The sequence below is a fragment of the Grammomys surdaster genome, unplaced genomic scaffold, assembly GCF_004785775.1.
Source record: "Grammomys surdaster isolate TR1022 unplaced genomic scaffold, NIH_TR_1.0 132, whole genome shotgun sequence".
NCBI lineage: Eukaryota > Metazoa > Chordata > Mammalia > Rodentia > Muridae > Grammomys > Grammomys surdaster.
The window spans coordinates 4,295,808-4,316,187 of NW_021604590.1; the positions used below are offsets into that span (position 1 = coordinate 4,295,808).

A 20,380-nucleotide genomic window follows, 5' to 3' on the forward strand; every position below is an offset into this window, starting at 1 on the left:
CCGAGGCATTATTTTTTAAAGCTAAGTTTATAGTCCTAGGCATGTATTGCCTCATATGTAGCTGGGCTCAAATCCAACCCAAGAACAGTTGGTTACTCTCATAACAGGCATGCCAATATTGTACCAATAGACACATCTTGCCTGGCAGGTGGCACTGTAGTTTGTAGTTCACAGGATTCACAGCTGGGGAACACTTGGTGTTTCATCTCTTCTGGTAGCCTGCATAACACCTTCTGGCACTACGAAAGCTGGAAATGGGCATGGAGTTTCCACTTAAGCTCCTGCTTTCTTATGTTACATCTTGCAACTAAGGTGTATACTCACTTTAGAAATGGGGAGTGATGGTTTTAGCTTATATTGTTTTGATGGTTCCCTAGGGTCTCCAACAATTTATATGGTGTATGCCCAAGTGAGACTTTTGTTTGATAACAATGGTTTCTTTTTCTTTTTCATTTTTATTGGTTATTTTATTTATTTACATTTCAAATGTTGTCCCCCTTCCCACATTTCTACTCCACAAACACTCCCTTCAATCGCCCCTCCCCTTTGCCTCTATGAGGGTGCTCCCCCACCCACCCCTCATTCCTGACGCAACACTCTAGCATATCACTATGCTAGGGCATCAAGCTTCCACAGAATCAAATGCCTCTTCCCTCCCACTGCTCCCAGATTAGGCCATCCTCTGCTACATATGCAATTGGAGCCATGGGTCCCTCCATGTGTATTTTTTGGTTAGTGGTTTAGTCCCTGGGAGCTCTGTGTGGTCGAGTTAGTTAATATTGTTGTTCTTCCTTTGGGTTGTGTTGGAAATAGTTCTACCTGAAGTCCCAGCTATACCACTCCTGAATATACCCAAAAGATGGTCCAACATATAACAGGGACACATGCTCCACTGCGTTTATAGCAGCCTTATTTATAATAGCCAGAAGCTGGAACCAACCCAGATATCCCTCAGTGGAAGAATGGATACAGAAAATATGGTATATTTACACAATGGAGTACACCTGCCTGAACTTTCCACCTCCAATAGTCCCTTTCTTCACTGTAATATAACTAGAGATAATATACTAGAGATATCATGTGGTATTTCTGTCTCTGAGCCTGGATTTTCTAGGTCAGTATAAATTTTTTCTAGTTTCATCCAAGTACTTGAAAATTTCATTTTTTTTTATAGCCAAATAGATTTTCATTGTGCTTACATACTAAATTTTCATTATCTGTTTATCACTGATTGGTCTCTAGGCTGGTTCCATGTCCTAGCTATTGTGAATGAAACAGTAATAATTGTGAATGATTATCTCTGTAAAAGATATAGACTCCTTTGCTTATATGCCTAAGAGTGATTTAGCTAGGTCGTATGTTATTCTGTTTCTGACTTTTTTTGAAAGACCTACACACTGACTTCTACAATAGATACATCATTTTATACCACAACTACCAATAAGGGTTCCCCTTCCCCACTAGCACCTGGTGTCAGTTGAGTTTTTGATAATAGCCATTCTGACTGGAGTGAGATATGATCTGAAAGTAGCTTGGAGTTGTGATATCGTGATGTTTAAGGATGATAAACTCATTATGAAGTGTTTGTTTGATGTTGATATTTTTTATTTTTAGATCCCTCTGTTTAGTTCTTTACTCTAATTCTTACTCAGTTGTTTGATTTCTTGGTGTTCTTTGTGTGCTCTAAATCTTAACCCTCTGTCAAATATATAAATAGCAAATATTTTCTCCCATCCAAAGGTTGTCTTTTCCTTGAATTATAATTTCCTTTGCTGTTCAGAACTTTTTGATGGATGAAGTCCCACTTGGCAATTGTTGGCCTTATTTCCTGAGCTGTTGGCATCCTGCTTAGATCTTACCTGTGCCTACGTCTTATGGTATGTGTTTCAGTTTACGTTTTATAAGTTAATGATACATCTCAAGACCTCAGGTGAACAAGACAAAAACCTAACCACAAACTGATAGACAGAAAGAAAGTCAGAGAAGAAATTGATAAAATAAAAGCAAACAAATAATGAAATCAATGAAACAAAGAGCTGGATATTGGAAAAAATAAGCAAAATTTATAATCGTTAGCTGAACTTACCAAAAAGTAATGAGAGAAAGGAAAGCCAAGTTAATAAGTTTAGAGACAAAAGGGAGACATTATGACAGAGGAGCATAAGGATATACTTTAAAATATCAGCAAAATTCTGGCGTAGCTGGGGTGGATGGTCTCTAGGCCCCACCCCCTGCTGGGGTGCTATGGAAAGTTGATAGATGTAGGAGGGGGTGTCATCCCTCTGTGTGGATGTGTCTATAGATAGGATTCCCATGCTTCAGTAGATGACTCCACACCCATGCATATATAACAGTACGGATATGACTTAGTAAGTTATTGACAGGAGAACTGGGTAGTACAAAGCACAGACTTCATCAATTCTCTGCCTTTTAGATGAGATCAAGTGGAATATATAGTCCTCTCAGTTTAACAGTTTAATGTTGTCATATTTTATTGACTGCATGTCTGAAATTCCCAATAATTACAAACTGGAACACTTGAAAGAAGGAGGACAATTCTTAAATGTATATGACCGACCAAGGTTAAGCCAAGAAGCTGTTAACTTTTTTAAGGAGAGATTCATCATAAGCAATGAGACTATAGCTCAAAAACCTACCAACCAAAAAAAGCCCAGGTCCAGATGGATTCACCACAGAATTTTCCCAGACCTTTAGTGAAGAACTAAAACCAATGTTTCTCAAGTTATTTCACAAAACAGAAAAGAAAAGAATGTTTCCAAATTCTTTTTATAGGCAGCATTATGCTGATTGCTAAGCCATCAAATGACACAACCAAAAGACAAAATTATAGACCAATCTTCCTGATGGACATAGATGCAAAACTTCTCAATAAATACTTGAAAAATGCATTCAAGGATATACCATGATCAAGTTGGCTTCACTTCAGAGACACAGAAATGGTTCAACACATATACATCAATACTTATGATCCACAATATGAATGGATTCAAGGATGTAGAGCACGTGATCATCTCAGTAGATGCAGGAAGAGACTTTGACAGTTCCAACATCCCTGCATGATAAAAGCCCCAGAGAATCTAAGGATATGACAAATACATTTCAACACAAAAGAAGATGCATACAACAAACCCAAGCCAATATCATGCCAAATGAGGAATAATTTGAAGCCTGCCCACTGTAATCAGGAACACTGCAACTGTAATGGCCCGTTCTGCTGCTCTGGTCTGCAGGTCAAGGCCTAGCAAGAGAGAGAGTGGGGATGGAGACTCGAAAAATGGAGACGAGACAGAGTCTGCCCTGGAGACGAGGTCTGCTGCTGGAGACAGAGTCTGAGTCTGCTGTTCTCTCTTCAAGTCTCGCCTTGAGTCTTGCCTTTAATCTCTTCTTGAGTCTCGCCTCGAGTTTCTCAAGAGCTGGGATTAAAGGCCTGTGCCACCACTGCCTGGCCTTGATTGAAAGGAGATCATGGGTATATCAAGATAATTATCAGAGTGTGCTCAGCTGTTGTAGGCTGTTGAAAACAAGTCTCTTGTCAGGGTATATGGCTCAAGATGGCTGCAAAGATGATAGCCACTTTCTGCTCAGAGTCGGCTCCCAACATGCAACTATGTTCACCATCTCTATTACAGTACTTGAAGTCTTAGCTAGAACAATAGCACAAGAGACAGGAATAAAAGGCACACAAATAGGAAAGAAAAAATTACCCTTCTTTTCAGATGAAAGGATTCTACTCATGAGACCCTAAAGACATCAACACTCAATCCCTATAGCTGATGAACATGTCCAGTGGGGTGACGGGTCACAAAAGTGACATACAAAGTCAGCAGCTTTCCTTTATACTGGTGATAAACATATGGACCAGGAAACTAGGGAAACAATCCTGTTCACAATAAAAATAAACCTAGCCAAGGAAGTAAAATACATGGACAAGAAGAGCTTTAAAACACTTAAAGAAGAGATAGAGGAAGATAACTAGAAGATGGAAAGATATCTCATGAATGGGAAGAAAAAATAACATCTTACTAAGAGCAATCTACTGACCCAGCACAATCCCAGTCAAAATCACAACTTCCTTCTCGACAAAAATTGAAAATAATACCTGAAGTTTATGAAAAAAACACAAAAGTCCTCTTATAGTCAAAGAAACCTTGAGCAGTAAGAATATGGTAAGAGGCATCACTGTGACTGATTTCAGTATATACTACAGAGCCACAGTAAGAGAACAGCATAGGCTGGCACTTCACAACACATAGGTCAATGTGATAGTACAGGAGACCCAAATATTAGTCCATATGACTACAGCTGTCTGATTATTTCACAAGGATTCCAAAAAATGTACAATGGAGGAAAGACAGCTTCCTCAATTGCAGGTGCTAAAGAACTGGATGCTCACATGCAGAAGAAAGAAACCAGCGCAAAGACAAAACCCACAATGGACTTGGTTCTTGTATAGCTACATGTATCGGTGGCTGTCGATCTGCACTAGTCTGGGGCAATGGTCATGGGCAGGTATGGTGAGGGATGTGAACACAGAAGAGCTCAGAAGAGCTGCGCTGTGTGATGGAGTTAAGTCAGGAGTCTGCTGAATAGTCTGGCAGGGTCGACAGTCCTAGAACAGAGAGGCGGGAGGCAGGACCTAGAAACCAACATCAGCTGCAAAGTAAGTACTGTGAGTAAGGCCTGTGCAAATGGTTGGTGCCATATAGAACGTGCCTTTGAGAGGCAGAGGGAGGGCAATTCTGTCCTAAAGGAGGAGTGAGGACTGCGTAGAAATGTGATAGGATAGCTCCTCAGGAGCCTCCGAATTCCCCAGGTCCACCAAGACTCTAACTCACATCATTGCTATGGACACAGGTCATGGTCTAAGAGACACACAGATCTATAGATCCTTAGCATTGCCTTCATCCCTGATGTTTATATCTACTAGAGTTCTATTCTGTTTGTTCTTAATGGAGACTTTGAACAGAGCTGCCCTCTACGTGAATCAGCTTGGAGCTTAAGAACTACTGCCCTTCTGGTGGCTTAATGCCTTCACTATTTATAATTACAAATACTTTTTTCTTTTTTTTCTCTCCTTTCTTTTGCCCTGTACCGCAGTTCTTGTTTACATCTCTCAAGAACTCAGCTTTATATTCTCCGAACTTTTCATACACTTTTCAAGACTCCAAGCTTCTGGCTTATTGTTCAACAAAGCCCAAGGTTCAAGTAACACTGTTGGTTTGTTTGTCTGAGACTGGATCTCCTTGTTTAGCCCAACTGGCCTTGAAATGGCTTGCCTCTTTCTGCTTCTGAGTGTCGGGATTACAGGCATGTGCCACCATGCCTGACAAAGCCTCCTTTTCCTCTTTCTTCTTAAGACAGACATTAAAATTTAAAAGCCAGAGCACGGAATAAGAGTGCTAATGAAAATGTCACCAAGTGAGAGTTTACATTTTAACATGTTGGTGACTAGTAAGGAGTACAGGCTGTGTGAAGGGTCAAGCGATTCTGATATGATAGGTTTCATGCCTTTGAAATGTCCTCCGGGTGTCACATAAAATCCCCATGATTCATTTTGACCAGTGATGACTCAAATTATTAAAAAAAAAATAAAAGATTAAGAAAAAATAAGACTCAAATCTGAGCCAGCCCAGCTGGATCACGGCACTGCAGAGACAGGAGCTTGGAGTCTGCAGCCAGTTGCTGTGTGGAGTTGGTGCTGGGCTGATCTCTTGTAAGACAGATCTGGTTTCAATCTGTGTTTCTTCAGTGTTTTATCAGCGTTGGCCTAGATTCCCAAACTTGAGTGGAAATGGAAATATTCTTCCTCTCTCCCTTTAACCCATCTGTCTCCTTTTATTTACATAATATAACATCCTTCCCCCCTGAAGAATTCTGGTTTTTGAAGAAGACAAAATGAAAGTAAAATGGATGGAAAATTCCCTTCTAGAACTGTGATACACAGGATCTTCCCTTTGGATCCACACTCATAGACCTTGCCACCACCATCGACTTGCAAGTAAATGAGGCTCTGAAGTACTGAGGCCAGAATCAAATTGCATTTGTCAAGTGGTTCAAAGAGCTTCCCCCACCCCCATGCCCAAGATAGAGCAAGGGGATTATTTCTGCTAACCTGCTAATGATGGCTCCTGGTTCTAAAGCAAGCCAAACAGCTTGGATAATAACTCTAAGTGCCAGCAGGAGAGGGTTTACCATTGTGCCCAGTTCATTGTTACTGCAGCCGTTGGAATAATTCATCAAGGTAAGGCATCTCATTGAGGTAATGGAAAAGCACATTACCAGTAAGTGACAATTTCTAGAGAAGACTTAATTGCTACTATATGTGTTTTTAATGGCTGAAAATAGGACAAGCAAAAGTGCTGCATGTCAGTTCTCATGTGCCTTTAGCCACAAGAGCGTAAATATTTTAGAAAGTTAAGATCAAGAGATGAGAGTAGATTCTCCTGTCATCTCAATAATAATTATAGTATTTTCTAGGAAAAGGGAGATGTGTGTGCTGGGCTACTCTCTCCACTCTATGACTGGATCCTTATTTGCTGATTTATGACATCATGGTCGACAGACATCTTGCTGTTGGTTCAGTCTATTCAACCTTTCCCAGGCCCATGTTATGTCCCCATGATTTCTTCTTTGGAAGGTACAAGCACACCAACACCCTGGGCTGTCACATCCCACTCTCTCTGTGTTCAGCATGCATCACACCAGCTCAATAGAAACACTGTCTTTAGAAACAGAGCTGGTCCTAGCACAGAGCCTCATCACTTCCTACCTCCAGGTTTTGGTCATGACATTAACACACAGAACAAGCAATAGAATTGAGCTGATGGTTTCTGAAGGGATACTTTTAAGTAAGGAAGAATCATCACTCCTTGATAGAAAAAAAAAATTGCCTGGCTGCTTTTGTAAATCCAACTCACAGTCAAGTTTACTTTTGGACAGATTTTTTTGGCCTGAAGCATGTTAAATAAAGGGAAGCTTTGCTTAAAGACAGAATTTGTAGTAACAAACCAACTGTGGGCTGCTGTATTGTTAAGACAGTGGGTAGGCATCTGGATAGTTGGTGTAGCATTGTAGTGTGGTGTATCTAACATCCATGCCATGTATCTAACATGCATACAGTGTGGTAGATATAACGTGCATGCAGTGTATCTAACATGCATATAGTGTGGTGGATCTAACATGTACTCAGTGCAGTGGATCTAACATGCATGCAGTGCAGTGTATCTAACATGCATGCAGTACAGTGTATCTAACATGCATGCAGTGCAGTGTATCTAACATATATGCAGTACAGGAGATCTAACATCCATGCAGTATATCTAATGTGCATGCAGTGCACTATATCTAACATACATGCAGTGTGGTGGATCTAACATCCATGCATTGCTGCGTACCTAACATCCATGCAGTGTATCTAACATCCATGCAGTGTGGCAGATGTAATATCCATACAGTGTATCAAACATGCATGCATTGCACTGTATCTAACATGGATGCAGTACATCATCCATGCAGTGTATCTAATATCCATGCAGTGTGGCAGATGTAATATCCATACAGTGTATCTAACATGCATGCAGTGCAGTATATCTGACATAAATGCATTGAAGTGGATCTAACATGCATGCATTGCAATGTATCTAACATCTATGCAGTACAATGGATCTCACATCAACCAATGAGACCCAGATGAGTGAAAAGCAGAAAATGTGGTATTAAGGACACAAATTATTACAGACCAGGTGTTGAAGAACAGTGCCCTGAAGGGCTTCCTCAAGGGACACAACTACAAAGGGAAACTGAAGGTTAAACCCATCTGCTGATGAAATACATGCAAGGAGGAATCTAAAAACAGCTCTCAGGAAACAGGCAAACTGTTACAAATGCAATGAAGTTTTCAATTTACAACTCTGTGTTGTGAAGACATTTTGAAAGTATATACAGGTCAGGGTTGTCCAAGAGACTCCTAAAACATTATTGGCTATTGCTATTATCCTTGGTTGACCCCCATAGATAAGGTCCTAACGCTAAAGATGCCATGTACTTCAGAAACAGGGATGAGAGGCCCAGGAGTCAGAACTTACTTGAAAGCCTCTTCCCTGAGGACTAGCGTTCATACTATCAAAAGGCACAATGTAAGCTTCCAAAGAAGGGAAGCAACTAACAGTTCTACATAGCTAAGGTATCTATGAACCAGTACCATGAGCCAGCATGGGATTAGTCACACATATACATTGTGATAACTAACACCTCTCTAAATGGCTTAAGACCCATTCAATCAGGGGGAAAACTTGCATGGTAAACTGGAGACCTACGTAAGGCTAGTGAAGTTATAGATCTTGGAGGGCAACCTACAACTTCCATGTTCGTAAACCAGAATAATCCAAACTATATCCAAATACATCTACTCCTACCTACAGATAAGTGTAGTCTTCAACCCTTATCAAGGAAACTTGTCTCTGTGTTAGGCAGAGACCACTACAGAAAACTACTGCCAATCAAAATGCAGAGTTGTGCAGCCCATCTGCACATCAATGACTCTTGTACCTAGGGCTCAGGGAACACTGTGGAAGAGGGAGCAGAAAGGTTGTAAGAGCCAAAGGATCAGGGAGTTTCTATATGATTGTTATCTCTTAGGAATGTCAGTCACCGCACTGTCAAAATGTCACCAACATAACTCTTAAACAAGATGAACAAGGACAACAAGGAACTTCTTAATATGAAGCGGAGAAACCCAGGAGGCCTCAACCCTACACAAAGACTTCAAAGGAAGGGATGCTAGAGAGGGAGAAAGTCTTCCCCAGGGGAGTACATGGTAATTGGTTATCCAATACCAAATGGTAGGTCCTGAAAACTTATACCCAAGTAAATTATACAGACTGAGTAGATTATATTTATGACTATTTATGTATATGTCTTAGTTAGGGTTTTACTGTTGTGAACAGACACCATGACCAAGGCAACTCTTATAAGGACAGCATCCAATAGGGGCTGGCTTACAGGTTCAGAGATTCAGTCCATTATCATCAAGGCGGGAGCATGGTAGCATCTAGGCAGGCATGGCACAGGAGGAGCTGAGAGTTCTACATCTTCATCTGAAAGCTGTTAGAAGACTTGCTTCCAGGAAGCTAGGATGAGGGTCTTAAAGCCCACCCCCACAGTGACACACCTACTCAAACAAGACCACACCTCCTAACAGTGGCACTCCCTGGACTAAGCATATATAAACCATCACAGTATATAAATGTACATACATGCATGTGATTACAGTTAATGAAGAACGAGCCCATGAATTTGAAAGAGAGCAAGGAGGGGCACATAGGATGACATGGAGGGAGAAAGGAGAAAGGGAAAACAATATAATTATACTGTAATCTCAAAAATATAAAAAAAGAAAGTATACATAGGCATCTCATTCCAATGCTTGTTAATTTTTTTTACTGTAATAGAATATCTGAGGCTGGTTTATTATAAAGAAAAGATGTTTGGTTTTGATCATAGGTTTAATCTAGAAGTCTAAGTAGCACAGCAAAGGCTCTGGAAAGTTCTCATGGATTACATCACATCAGAGTGAAATGTGTTTGTATCCCTCTCTGTGTTCTCTGTTCTCATTAAAAAACATGCAGGATTCCATGTTGGGGCTCTACCCCAGTGGTCTATCAAGTTACTTTGCAAAGACTCCACTGATGAACATGGTAGTTAGACTTTCTACCTTCATAATACCATTAGCCTAACTAAGACTATGGGAATTATATTCAACCATAAGTTCTACAGTAGACCTCATTCAAACCATACCCATCAGTTTTGCTAGGAGTTCCCAGAAAGAAGTATTTTTTTCCCTCTTAGTTAAAGGCAATAAGGTGCAATAGTTTCTCAGCTCAACACATTGGCCCTGAGCCACAACATTGTCCTCTGAAATTGTATGCCCCTGTATGGATACACACAGTTCTCATGGGTCTATGTCATCCAACCATTATAATCCTACATTTTGAGGCAAGCTTATCTCTCTTGTTCCAGTTCTGATCCACTCTTTTGAACCTTCTAGTCTCTTCTCTTTTCCTTTCATGCTTCACTAAAGCCACTACTGCTGTACAGCTCTGGTGCAAGTTCTCATAGGAGGGGTCTGGCCACCAGCACCAGAAGGCAGCTCTTGGAGGATCAGAGTTCCAGGCACTCACTCTTGTCCTGTGCAGCTCTTTCTATCCCCCAGCATCCTGCAGTGTCTCACTCTTCTCTCAACTTTTCAATTATAACTGGAGGGACAGCAGCCTTGAACTGACTCCGAATGGAATCCACAGGCCTCTCTAATGAACTGCTGCCTTCTTTACTTGACACGCAGCTGGGTCTGTGCTCTGCCATAGGTCCTCAAATTTCTAAGAAGCATACAGGCTGATGCTTGGGGTCTTGTTCCACCTTTGCAGTCAGCCCATCCTCTTGGCATGTTAGGTCATCCTGCATTATGAGCACTACAAAGTATCCTCAGACATCTCTGATGAGGAAAGGTCCCTAGTCATATGTGCCATGGTGCCTCCTAGACCTAGCCTCTGGGGTTTTTCTGAATCTCTAATTTTCTACTTTATATGGTTTCAATTGCTTTGTCTATCTCACTGTGCAAACACTGAGACTGGTATCACCTTTACTTTTGCCTGAGGACCAGACACATACTGGACAATCAAAACGATTTGCCAGATGACTGACCAAGTAAAAGTGGTTGATGTAGTATTTGTCCTTTCTTGTGACATGCTTCAATATCTGTGTTCCTGTCTCCCAGGGCTTTCCTGGTAGAAAGACAATTGCTTAGTTTTCTAGTAAGCAGTTATCCACAGAGGTCAAAACCCTATGAGTCCATTAGCCAATGGTTTCATTATTCTGAGCCTTATTTTTCCCCTCTTTGGGAAATTTCAATACTCCTTGTTCATACTGCCTACTGTGCAGTGTTAGTGTATTTTTAACCCTTAGCATGGGGTTGTTAGTGATTTTTAAAGTTGATGTTTATAAATAACAATACAAATATCATACATTAAAAAAAAGTCCCCATGGTGATGCTATAGCAACCTTTACAGTTTCACATGTGATTGATACCTTCTGTAGAATCTTCCTCTTTTCTTTTTACAAAAGACTAGATTGATTACAAACAAGGGGGGATGGAGAAATGGCTCAGTAGTTAAGAGCACTGACTGCTTTTTCAGAGGTCCTGAGTTCAATCCCCAGCCACTACATGGTGGCTCACAACCATCTGGAATGTTAGCCTTCTTCTGGTATGTCTGAAGACAGCGACAGTGTACTCATATATATATATATATATATATATATATATATATATATATAATAAATCAGTAAATCCATATTTAATAAAGAAGCTTTACTTGCTATAGAGGTGATCCACCCACCCATCCAATGGTCCGCTCATTCTCTTCATCCTCCCAATCATTCACTTTTGTTGCAGAATGCCATTGAGTATACAGACAAACAGTTATGATTCTACAGCACGGTTGAGTCTCAGAAAGAAGCAGAAACTGTTTTGGTGGGAGAGGAATGGACTCTGTCCTCTAGTCATCCTTGACGGCTGCTTTGGAGAGTCTGCACTGAGCTCTAACTGAATTACTGGGAGCGGGTCAGGCTTTTGTATGTGTGTTTGCCAACAGGGAGTGTAGAGGTGGGAGGAGGTAGCAGCATAAGCAGAGACATGGCAGGACCTTGGGCCAGTGAAAGGGAACAGAGGGCCTGAGAGATGGAGGTGGTGAAGGAGAGAGTAGAAGGAAGACTTCTGTTAGTAAAATGTGACTTTATCATAAGAGCAATATGGAGGCTTTGAAGAGCTTCAGTGGAAATATGATAGGATTCCATTTGACATTCAAATGACACTTTGGTTTATGTGAGTGCAGAGGGTAGAAAAATGAAGGACAGGACTGGCCCTCATGGTATTTGGATTAAACTTGATGGCACTCAGATTTGGGTAGCCTCAGCTCAAATGGGGAGACACTGATGGACAGAAACACCAAGAGGTAGAGTCAACAGGACCCTGCTTCTCCAGATACGGTGATGTCCATAGAGAAACCACTGCTGTTTCTCTGGCTTCTGGATGTAGTTAGAATAAGGTGGTGTCATCCCCAGACAGAGAAACCAGGGCAAAGAGAAGGCCTATGGTGGAAGTGGAAGTGTCATACCTCAGAGGGACTCTATAAAGAAAGAAAGTAAAGTCTGAAGAATGCAAAAGCTTTCAAGTAACTCAACTTTAAATTAAGAAGTGGAGAGCTGGAGATGTGGGAGGAAACTCAGGTCAGGGAAACATGACACTTATGATGCTTTCACGAGGAGAGGATGGAATGGCTGGTGCAAAGCCAAATGTACCGTGCCTGGCTATGTTAAACTTGGGGGATGTTTTCTTTCATGTCCCGAGAGTAAAGGGACATATCTATCCTTAATGTGTCCCTTTACATGGTGTCTTCTGGAAGTTGTTTACCACACTAGTTAGGAATGACCATTTTCTAAAATATATATTCTAGCCCTCGACTCTGCAATGGGTATGAGAACTTAAAAATGCACAGAGACAACTGCAGTGACCTACTGCCAAAACCCAGGGTAGCTTTCCATGGTGGCAGGTCCCGATAACACGAGAAAGTCCACGGGTTCCAGGAGTTTTATTGTTCATGGTGTGTGATAGATGGTCTAGATGTGTACCCCCCCCCCAGTTTAAGCCAGGGGGGAGCTGGCTTAAGTAGGGAGGGGGAAAAAGAAAGGGGTGGGAAAAGCAATAACTTAATTAGCTACACCCCCTGGTCTTTAGGCAACTCATGAATATGGAAATCACTTGAGGCTGAAGCCTATAGTCATGCCTTCTACCTGTGTGTGGATGGGGACACAAACCTCTCTGGGAGAGGCTGCTTAGCCAAATGTGACTGCAAGGTGCAGGTTAATGGAGATGTAGACTGTATGTCAGGAGTCTGGAATCCGGGGGCATGGCGAGATATGTGCCGTCCCTGCACAGGCAATGGACACCTGTTGAGTCTCTGGCTATCTCAAACCCAGTGCTCTACCGGGCAAACCAAATCATCCTATTACAGTCCTACAGACAACACTTGTCTCAAGAGCCCAAAATAGTCTTTGACAGCTTGCATTTGTTTATAGTGCTAGGATTTTTCTTATGCAAACATCTTACTTATTTAAATTGGCACAGTAAGAGCTTATCAATAAATAATAATAAAATAGAACAATTGTTAATAAAGCAATGAAACCAATCACTTACTTAAACTTAAACCGCTATAATACTGTGTCAATATGAGAACCAAGACAGCAGTTAGCAGGTGGCTATCATGGACACCATGATTATACTGGTCAAAGTGATCGGAGGTCTGGTGAGCCAGGACAGTGTGCCGTTTCATCACGCTGTTCACAAAGTACACAACTTTTGAGCCATACATTATTTATTTCTGGTATTTTCAACTTAAGAATTTCTGAACACAGTTGACCGCAGGTAGCTGAAGCCACAGAAAGCAAAGGCATGGATAAGTGGAGACTGCAGAATGATACTTGAGAAGAAAGAGCACATATAAATTAATCAGAGCCCAGAGCAGTCTCCCCACTGTGTCCTGTGACCATCATAGAAGGTAAGCATCCGGTTGAGGTAGTCAGGGCTGGCCCTGTGCAGCAAGATGAGATACAGCTTAGAACAGACTGTGAGAAGTCCCCAGGAAGTGTCATCCCTATATGCCAAGGTTTACAAATGGGATAACAGATAATGGATAATGCATGGGTTATCTCTAGGGCAGGAAACAGACCATGTTCCAGAGAAGACAAAGGACCCTTAGAGTATTGCAGGGCGTAGCTGGAGCCATGATGAATGTGGATGACCCATCTACTGAAATGGTACCATTGTTTCAATTAAGTCTTTTTAGTAAAAAGAAAAGAAAAAAATTTCAGGTCAGATACCAGAGACCTGGAAGGATGGCTGGTTTAGGGTTCATCCTGCTGACTCTGATTCCAGGTACTAATGTCTGGTCTTCTCTTAACTGTACGGTAATATCTCTGTGTAGCTACAGTTAAAATCTTTTGGGGGCCATTTCAGTAGTGGCTGTGACTTCTTACCCTCTGACTTTTCCTTAGGGACTATTTTGGGGTCTTCAATGCAAGTACTTTTTTTGCAGGATATATCAGTGACCAGGGGAAGGCAGGGGAAGGGCACATTTATGGAGAACCAACCAGCTGATGTTCACTATATTTCATCAGGTACAGTAGAATGTTGATGTCACCACCTATAAACCATCTTGTTCTTTCTGCCGTTCAACAAAAATATTTGCTAAAATTTACTCAATCAGAAAGAATAAGAAGTAGACAGGAGAAACAAACAAAACAAAATAAAAATCATGAAAACAAAACAGCTATGATACAGCTCTTAGGTACAATATGCTCTAAGGAGAATTAGCAAGAGGCAAGTTTACTAGGATTTGTCAAGTGAGCGTTACCTCTGGTGACCAAATAGAACAGGGGAGGCTCCTAACTCAGGCCAGAGTCCTACTTCTGCCTAATCTACTGTGGTGGTGTGAATATGCTTAGCCCAGGGAATGGCACTATTTGGAGGTGTGGCCTTGTTAGAGTAGGTGTGGCCTTGTTGAAAAATGGTGTATCACTGTGGGGGTGGGCTTTGAGACCTTTCTCTTAGCTTCCTAGAAGTAGTAGTATCCTATCTACCTTTAGAACAAGATGTAAAACTCTCAGGTCTTCCACACCACGCCTTCCTGGACCCTGCCGTGTTTCCTGCCTTGATGATGATGGACTGAACCTCTGAAATTGTAAGCCAGCTCCAACTAAATGTTGTCCTTTGTAAGAGTTACCTTGATCATGATATTCTTCCCAGCAATAGAAACCCTAACTAAGACATATGAAAAGCTAAGACTAAGAGGGTGGATGGCTAAGCAGAGGGGAGAGGCAAGTGAGAGCAGCAGGCAGTGATGTGCGGAGCAGGCTGGAGAGATACTGGGAGGGTAGAGAGGCACAGGGCAGCGGGCATGGCAGAGTTCTATCTGAACTAGTGTTTGGGAGTAAGACTGGCAGCCCTGCTGGGGTATGTAGGTGTCAGTAGGATCCTAGTCTACCATTTAGGAAAAAAAAAAAGGCAAGAAAGATAGAAGAGAGCAACTGAAGCATTTAATGTTACCAACAGAGGACTATGTCTTTTTCGTCCTTGGAAAACTATTGCAAAATCTAGAATTGAAAGAAACCCATACAATGGTTTAGAGCCAGCTTAAATGAAAACGGGTACCCCAGGCTTGCTGGAAACCAGAAGACTGTCTCAGGAAGGGACAATGCAAGGAAAGCCACCCAGCAGCATCCTTAGATAAGAGGAAACCAGTCTACTCTTGATACAGCCAGTGAGTCATGGAGCAGCAGCTGTGGAATTTTATTTACTGTTCTAGAATTTACACTGTAATTTTAAATTATAAATACATGTTATGTCACCAAACACTAGTGTCTGCCTGGCACATTTTCTGAATTATGCCAGGCAATGAATTAAGGGCAGGGACAAGAAGCTGAAGACAGTGTGTGTCCTGGCCCTGAGAACTGCCAATTACATGAGAGGCCAGACCTGGAGAGGAGCCCGTCACAGCAGTACGTGGAGTGTGGGCTAGTGGGATGAAGAGAAAGGAGTAATTAATTCTGTGCTTGGGAACTGGAAAAGAATAGAAACTTAAACAATAGGCGGATGCAGAGAGCATTGCAGTTAGTGTGTTCTGGCCCAACTCCTGCCACCCCCACTGAGTTAGACTCTCTGGGAACAGGTTTAGGGTGAAGCATAAGAGGCGGCTAGGATTTCAGAAGCTGGAGGAGAAAGAAAAGCAGAGACCATGTGAGATGCAGACATGTATGGCAGGCAGTGTAGAGTCAGCAGAAGAGGAGACTAAGAAGTCATCCTGAGATTTGCAGGAGGAAGAGCCCAACTTGAGCTATACAAATCAACTACAGAATTATAAACATATGTATCCGTCTGCCTCTATTTCCATGTCACAGTGGCAGTGACTTGGGTGGGGCTGAAAAAGCCATGAGCTCTGATATAAATGCTATTCTGGTGCATGACTGTGAGACACAGCAGGGCTGACTTCAGGCTGCATAGGCTAGAACCATGGACGGGCTGCAGTGCAACCTCACACCAAGGCCCCATTGCTCTACATTCCAGTCATGATACAAAGGGTTGGCAGTTAGCACCAACTATGAATGACTTCAGTGCTCCTAACTTAGGTGCTTCACATGCACGTGTAATGGGAATAGCTGTACGTGTCAAATGGGTAAAACCCAGCCATTTCCTTCATACTCAGAACTCCAAGGACCCATGGACATTAGTTCTATTAAAACAAAACAAACACAAACAAACAAACAAACAAACAAACCACCTCCATACACCTGAACCGGAGCATGAGTTCTCAGATAACTGGGTAAATGTTTGGAGAATGCCAAATCAATTATATGGCTGTGCAGTATGCTCAGTGAGACTTAAGATTTGGAAGGAAATTGGAAAACACGGGTGCTTGACTAGTCTAATATTAAAGTCAGAAGTGAAAATTCTAGCAGAGTTGCCTGATGAAAAGCAACTTGATGAATAACAATCTCATCACAGGCACCTAGACGAACCGAAATCAATCTGACAACATTCTGGAAGGCATGCCAAAGTGCCTGATATCATCTCTTAGAATTAAAGAATTGAGATACTTTGCATCACCAATACCATAGAGACTGGATTTACAGGACCTATCTTTCCCCAGGATAGTGAAAATACATTGATATTACCTTTAGCTTCTGATCAGGTTTATAATAATGTATTTTCAAAAGCATTTCTACCATATAGCATTAAGGGGGTTTGTTTGTTTTTGTTTGTTTTAAATCTAATCAATCTCCCTAAGCGTCCAAGGTAAAGCTGAAGTACAGGGTAGAAGTTTATTATGTCAGATTATAAAGAATCTAAATTGTAGATGAATCAAGATACTCTAAGTAGCCTATTACAGGGAAGCAATAGAGCAAATAATTCCCCCAGGTTGGAGTTTAAGGACTTTTGCAATATAAAGTTTCTCCATGTGTTTTTAACCATTTATTACAGTTTAATGGAGACGAGGGATCAGTTATCAGACTCTAGTTAAAGGACTTCCTTCTCCTGACCCAGGCTGAAGCTGTAATTTTATAATAAGTTCTATTTCTCTCTTTCATCACATCAGGTACATTCAGCAATGTACAAAGAACTTCAAATTCACTCAGCATTAATAGATTTTTTTTTCTGGACACCTACTAAGCACCACGCTTCCTATACATGCCATTTAAACTATATGCTTTTGAATCCTCCACACAGGTTTGTAAAGTGTTATTCACTATATCTTTATAGAACAGAACAATAATGTACAGAGAAGTCAGGTTACATATCCCAAGGTGAAAAGCTAATTAGCAGAACTGCCCAAAGCTGGTTCTCAGTTGGCTCCATTTACTTTCTCCTCTTCCTCCTCCCCTTTCTCCTCCTCTTCCTCCTTCTTCTCTTCTTTTTCTACTTCTTTCTTTCCTCCTCTTCTCTCTCCCTTCTTCTCTTCTTCCTCCTCTTTCATTCTTCCTCCTCCTTCTTCCTTCCTCCTCCTCTTCTTCATCTTCTTTCTTTCCTCCTCCTCCTCCTTCTCCTGAGAATTTTATACAGGAGCACTGTATAGCATTTCCATTCTTCCCTTCAACTAACCCTGCAACTCCTCTCCTCAACCCCATCTCAAATTTATGACCTCTCCACAATTGCTATTAAATACACATATCTAGTATACACATATATGTAGGCACACATACACATGCATACAATCTACTGGGCTCACTGATTGTTTCTCATACACACATGTTTAGGGCTGACCAGTTGGAACTGGAGGACCTTTCAGTGGGATCTTCCCTGGGGGGAAACCTGAGTCTTCGTCTCTCAATACCCACTTGCTGCCTGTATCTGTTCACCTAGGGGTGGAGCTTGAGAAATTTCCTCATTCTCACGGCACATTGACTGCTGTGGTCGTAATGCAGGGCTTGATTAGGCTCCTAGACCTCGTATTGTTGAGACTCGATGTATGCAGCATTCCTGTCGCTTTGAGAAGATGCTATCTTTTAAATTCCTTTTCAGGCCTTCCCTAGTTAATCACTACCTGTTCTATACTAATGTCTATTTTGTATATGTTTCTATTACTATTGCCTTAGTGAAGGTTTTACTGCTGTGAACATATACCATAACCAAAGCAAGTCATATAAATGACAACATATATTTGAAGCCGGCTTACAGGTTCAGAGGTTCAGTCCATTGTCTTCAAGGAGGGAACATGGCAGCATCCAGGCAGGCATAGCACAGGAGAAGCTGAGAGTTCTACATCTTCATCAGAAGGCTGTTAGTGGAAAACTGACTTCCAGGCAGCTAGGATGAGGGTCTTAAAGCCCATGCTCATAGTGACACACACCTACTCCCACAGGGCCACACCTTCTAATAGTGCCACTCCCTGGGCCAAGCACATACAAACCATGACAACTATGCTTAAGAAAAATATTTATCTTTTACTTATGAGTTTAAAGATATATGCTATATGCCTTTTATGCATCTGTATTCTCAGGCAACACAATTGATTCCACTGAAGTTTATTCCATATTTCATGATGGGCACTGTAGATGAGTTTTGAACGAGCTCGGCATGACTCCTGCCTCCACAGAACACTGATTCTTTGTGAAGACTAGAGAAGTAACTTACAATGAAAACAATGCAAATAAAGGCTAGGGCTGGATGAGCAGGTTTTGAGTTTGAAGAACAGATGTTCACACTCTAGTGGAGAGGAGGGAAGGAGGGGTGGCAGCAGTAGAAGAGAAAGAGGCATCTATGCTGAGATAAAGGTTGATTCTGAGGCGACCAGGCATAGAGTGGTTGGAAGAAAAGAACAGAAGGACATACCAGAGACAAAGAAGCTGAAAACAGAAGGGGACAGGAGACCTGTGGATGAGGGGCTGGAGGCAATAGCAGTAGGGTCTTTGAAAGCCCATTATTTGAGTCATCTAGTCAGGCTCCGAACTTTACCATGAGTGGCTAAGATGCTACTTCAAAGACACTTCAGTTAAAAGGGGGAATGGCATTTAAGGACTTTGACCACATTTAAGGACAATGCCATCCTGTATGTAATCAAAGTGAAGAGACAAGGCAGTGCCTGCCGTAAACAATGGTGGCACACACAGTGAGAAGATCTGGAAGGTTCAATAAGTTGAGTTGCTGATTAGCTCTGAAAGATAAGAGAGGGAGATTTAAGGTGATCCTAGATTTCTGGCTTAGGCAAGTGGATAAGAGTCCAGTTTTTGGTTTAGGCTTCAGAGTGCAGTTCTGGATGAGTTTCATATAGCCAAGGTACGTACGCTTGTTAAGTGGAGGAAATCTTGGGTGAGAATTGAATTTGAGGTAGAACTTGGAAGTTATCACAACTAGGGTTGCTGGACATAAAGGGTTCCATGAAACATTGTTTAAAACCATAGAGAAAGAGGAGGCGGAAGTGGAGTCAAAGCAAAGAGAAGCGACCAAAGGAGGGATCTCTCCAGAGATGATGTCAAGGGAGCAATGGGGAAGATTTTATGAGAGAGGGAGGAGCTTCACATACCAGACCACTCTCCAAGGAAGCAGAGTCCTGAAAAGGCTCAGCATAGTTTACACTGATATTAGAGGAAACAGGCTTGCTGGCCTCTCAGGCCAAAGACTTGAAACTGAAGCTTATTAATAAGAAGGCATACCTTAAGCCTGCATCTCCTCATCTAGAATCTGAGCTTAATAGAGCCCCCCCTTTTTTTTGCCAGTATATTTTCTCATAGCTGAGACTAATCAGGCTTGCAGGCATACCTGCAGGGAGGAACCAGGCCTGCTGCAAGTCAGGAAGGAACAACAGAGAAACAGGCTGAAGGAGACAAAGCCTGTGGACGGTGAGTCACCATCTCAGAGATGCTCTGTAGGAAAGCATTGCGGTATGTCGCTCTGCCACCTCTGACAGGAACCCCTTTCTGGCAGAAGCCTGCCTTTCATGTCACAAGCCTACCTTTCAAGGTACACTGCATGGAGGTGGCTAAGTGGCAGTTTTCAGGCTGCCTGAGAAGTGGACAAAGGAGAGAACATTGATCTCCACAGTAACGTTCAAACCGCGCTGTAGACAAACAACAGAAGCTGAGAAGGCAGTCACTTTGTATATGACACAACTTTGCCCAGTCCTCTCCAGTGAAGCCTGCCTCTCCTCAGTCCTCTCCAGAGTGGACTGCCCCTCCTCAGTCCTCTCCAGTGAGGCCTGCATTTCCTCAGCCCTCTCCAGTGAGGCTTCACTTTCCTCAGCCCTCTCCAGTGAGGCCT

General features: G+C 42.0%; 1 protein-coding gene across 1 annotated transcript in view; it reads right to left on the reverse strand.

Annotated features, from left to right (window-relative positions):
* L3mbtl4 (L3MBTL histone methyl-lysine binding protein 4) overlaps positions 1-20,380 on the reverse strand; it is a 318,439-nt gene that overhangs the window by 49,516 nt on the left and 248,543 nt on the right. The gene's annotated exons all lie outside the window — the stretch shown is intronic.